This window comes from Schistocerca gregaria, chromosome X (genome assembly GCF_023897955.1).
Source record: "Schistocerca gregaria isolate iqSchGreg1 chromosome X, iqSchGreg1.2, whole genome shotgun sequence".
Lineage (NCBI taxonomy): Eukaryota > Metazoa > Arthropoda > Insecta > Orthoptera > Acrididae > Schistocerca > Schistocerca gregaria.
In genome coordinates this window covers 833,989,915-833,994,803 of record NC_064931.1, presented here as the reverse complement: position 1 = coordinate 833,994,803, position 4,889 = coordinate 833,989,915, and positions in this window count along the sequence as shown.

The following is a 4,889-nucleotide window of genomic DNA, read 5'->3' as shown; positions in this document are numbered from 1 at the left end:
CACATATAAAAGGCTATAGTCTAAGGGAAAAATGTAATAAATGAAAATACAACACTCTGCATCAACACACTCTTTACCGCTCTGAGAGAACTGACCAAGGACACAGAACTGAAAGCACACACACACAAAAGAACCACTTCTCCATCACACACAGGGACACAAATAATGAACAGAAGTCGTCGTAATTCGCGTTACAGTGTTTCATAGCCTTTCTCGCCACTTGCGATACGCCTCTCGCGACACACGCGAACAGCAAGATGGCGTAACATTCTGGATCAGAAACAAAGTGCTAAAGTTTTGTTTTTCTGTGTAAAAAGCAGCCACACACCATCCAACGAACTTGAGTACACGAATAGCTAAGCAACAGCTAAATACACACCAAAATAACTGGTTTCGTAAAAAGCAGCCACACACCATCCAACGAACGTGAGTAAAAAGCAGCCACACACCATCCAACGAACGTGAGTACACGAATAGCTAAGCAAAATAACTGGTTTCCACAACATTACCACAACCCTAAGTATATACTGCTGACATACGAAGTTCACCTTTGAGTATTGTTTACTAACAGCCGCTCACATGGTTGCAGACGACATGATGTTCGCTAAGTAAAAAGATGGCAACAGAAAAAAAGCACAGAAAATATGTCACAAACAGCGTCAATAATGGCTTAGAACATGCAGTAGCATACAATAAGTAAGGTAGTATAGAAGTAACAATATAAAACTATATTTGAAAAGACGATTTGTAAAAAGGTAATTATTTTTTACTGTGTTTGTACAATCATACCATTTTCTGAATGTTTTAGTTTAAAAAAGAAAACCCACTGATGATGGTGATATTTGTCGCCGAAATAGTTTGGGATAATAATGAAATAAACAAATAACACGATGTTTGCATCAAGGCGGACTCAATTTGTGATATTACTGTTAGAAAGAGTCTTACATGTACAAAGGAACGATATCAACTTGAAAACTGCTATACAACACTGTATTTTGGGGGTGTCTTTGAACAGCAGCCCCGACTTTTAAACACCATTTCAGGTACGTCAGGATTAGCTACAGACTACAAATCGGCATGCATGCACAAGGTATTGCATGCATGCTTTCAGAAACTCGACCTCACGCGGCGCTGTACCGGGACCGCTGAAAGATGTCACTTCAAGGTCACTCCCCAAGCGCCGTAGAGTTGGTAGTATAACTAACAGACAAGTGAGGAACGGGAGGCTCCGCGTCTTCTGTACCAATAAGAGCACGGAACAAAAGACGGTTCAGGCGTCGACACTACCACATCGCCGGATTCCGTGCAAACATTGTATGTTAGTGCACGAACGCCTGCTGTTGTGTTGTGTTACCGCCTTGATTACAGTTTTTGTTTGTTAAACAATGTCACCACAACGATGTCGTTCACCAAGCGACAATCCGTTACGCCGAGGAGTGCCATTACATAGTCAGGCTTTGGAATTGCTACGGAGGACGCGTGAGTTTTACGAGCAAGAAAACGAATTTCTTTCTGTTCATGGGCATGCGTCGATTCCTGCCGATAAAATTTTAGAGCGTACCTCGAGAACTCTAGGATTCAGTGAAAGAACAGTTATAACGAAAAGGGTGATACTTCAAGACTTACAAGACAGTGAAGTAAACAGTGTGGAGGAAAGCCCCTGTGGAAGAAACAGTGTGGTTTTAAGTACTCCAGGCAAGGAAAAAAAACGCAGCCTCGTCCTGTTACCGATATAGATTAATTCCAAGCAGATGCAATTCGTCGACACAAATATGGATACTAGAAAAGGAAAGGATACCCGACTATAGCAAACTTGCTAATTTCTTTAAAAGAAAGTGAACTTTTCTTAATGGGGAAAACGTCACTTTAGATGATATTAAAAAGTACTGGCTTCCGTTTTAAAAGTTACATGGACCGCCGGCCAGCGTGGCCGTGCGGTCGCAGGTTCGAATCCTGCCTCGGGCATGGATGTGTGTGATGTCCTTAGGTTATTTAGGTTTAAGTAGTTCTAATTTCTAGGGGACAGATGACCACAGATGCTAAGTCCCATAGTGCTCAGAGCCATTTGCACCATTTAGATGGACGAAAACTGTTGCTAGAAAAAGCTTATGTCGTTGCAGCTCGCACCATTTTCTTACACAGAATTGTAGGAAAGGACATTCACTCAGTCATATGGTTAGACGAAACCTGGGTCAACGCTGGAGAATCAGTTGAGAAATGCTGGACAGATAATACTCCGAATATCAACGGTCATCAACCAACAGGAAGAGGATCAAGATTAATTGTGCCCCATGCAGGATCTTCAAACGGCTTTGTGCGTCAAGGGCTTCTAGTTTTTCGATCGAAAAAAAACCAGTGACTATCATGAGGATATGGGCCACCCACGGTTTCTACAGTGGTTTAAAAATTTGTTGCAACATTTTAGTGTTCCGTCAGTTATTGTAATGGACAATGCACCGTACGATTCCGTGATTTTAGAGAAAACTACGACCACTAGTGACCGTAAAGGAACTATGGTGCTGTGGTTGCAGGCGAGAGATATTGCGGCAGACATGAGCATGACAAAGCTCCTGTTATACTCGCTCCTGAAACAAAATAAGCCTGTGACACCCAAATACGTTGTACATGAAACTGCCAGCGATCAGGGTCACTTGGTAATTAAACTACCGCCTTATCACTGCCATTTTAATCCAATTGAATTGGTTTGGAGTGAAGTGAAGGCGTACATTAGAAGTAACAACAAGACTTTTACTATAACAGAGGTGGAAAGACTGCTACGTGAAGGTCTTGTTACTATAGACGGTACCTCATGGAACAAACAAGTAGACCATGTTGCTAACCTGTTTAGAGATGCACAGACTATAGATGGTATTATAAATTAAAACAAACAATTAATGATTTCTCTTAATGATGATGATGATGACGAAGACAACGGTTTTGGCACCGATTCCTATGATAGTATAGGAGAACTGGATGGAATTGCGCTATTGACATCTTAAACTGGTGAGTGTGAATGTATACAAAATTAATTCATTTTCTCTCTGCAATCGGGTAGGTTATGCATTTTTTGCTTTATTTCTTTCGTGTGTTACACTCCTGGAAATGGAAAAAAAGAGCACATTGACACCGGTGTGTCAGACCCACCATACTTGATCCGGACACTGCGAGAGGGTTGTACAAGCAATGATCACACGCACGGCACAGCGGACACACCAGGAACCGCGGTGTTGGCCGTCGAATGGCGCTAGCTGCGCAGCATTTGTGCACCGCCGCCGTCAGTGTCAGCCAGTTTGCCGTGGCATACGGAGCTCCATCGCAGTCTTTAACACTGGTAGCATGCCGCGACAGCGTGGACGTGAACCGTATGTGCAGTTGACGGACTTTGAGCGAGGGCGTATAGTGGGCATGCGGGAGGCCGGGTGGACGTACCACCGAGTTGCTCAACACGTGGGGCGTGAGGTCTCCACAGTACATCGATGTTGTCGCCAGTGGTCGACGGAAGGTGCACGTGCCCCTCGACATGGGACCGGACCGCAGCGACGCACGGATGCACGCCAAGACCGTAGGATCCTACGCAGTACCGTAGGGGACCGCACCGCCACTTACCAGCAAATTAGGGACACTGTTGCTCCTAGGTTATCAGCGAGGACCATTCGCAACCGCCTCCATGAAGCTGGGCTACGGTCCCGCACACCGTTAGGCCGTCTTCCACTCACGCCCCAACATCGCGCAGCCCGCCTCCAGTGGTCGCATGGAGACGTGTCGTCTTCAGCGATGAGAGTCGCTTCTGCCTTGGTGCCAATGATGGTCGTATGCGTGTTTGGCGCCGTGCAGGTGAGCGCCACAATCAGGACTGCATACGACCGAGGCACACAGGGCCAACACCCGGCATCATGGTGTGGGGAGCGATCTCCTACACTGGCCGTACACCTCTGGTGATCGTCGAGGGGACACTGAATAGTGCACGGTACATCCAAACCGTCATCGAACCCATCGTTCTACCATTCCTAGACCGGCATGGGAACTTGCTGTTCCAACAGGACAATGCACGTCCGCATGTATCCTGTGCCACCCAACGTGCTCTAGAAAGTGTATGTCAACTACCCTGGCCAGCAAGATCTCCGGATCTGTCCCCCATTGAGCATGTTTGGGAATGGATGAAGCGTCGTCTCACGCGGTCTGCACGTCCAGCACGAACGCTGGTCCAACTGAGGCGCCAGGTGGAAATGGCATGGCAAGCCGTTCCACAGGACTACATCCAGCATCTCTACGATCGTCTCCATGGGAGAATAGCAGCCTGCATTGCTGCGAAAGGTGGATATACACTGTACTAGTGCCGACATTGTGCATGCTCTGTTGCCTGTGTCTATGTGCCTGTGGTTCTGTCAGTGTGATCATGTGATGTATCTGACCCCAGGTATGTGTCAATAAAGTTTCCCCTTCCTGGGACAATGAATTCACGGTGTTCTTATTTCAATTTCCAGGAGTGTATTTGGTATGCTTAGATTTACTGTAACAATCTCTAACGACTTTTCATAGATATTGTCATTAACTTCGGGTTTTTTTTATTTCCTTGTTTCATATACCATCAAACACTTAGTCTCCGTCGTCGTTCTCTCCATTATTAGAAAAACGTACTTTGTTGCACTTACGTGTAAACGTGATTGTAGCTTACATTTACAAAACGTACTTCGGAGTTGTGGGCGTGTGCGGTGGCAGCTACTGCAATATCGCAATCTTAGTGTAGCCAACCACACGCCAGCTGTCAAGTGACATGTTTCACCAGCCCGGGTATAGTCGGTACGTCTCGTCTATGTTCCCTCCTACCAGGAGGTACTCACAAGTGATATTTCAGTCGTAACCACTACAGATTTAGTAATATAATGACC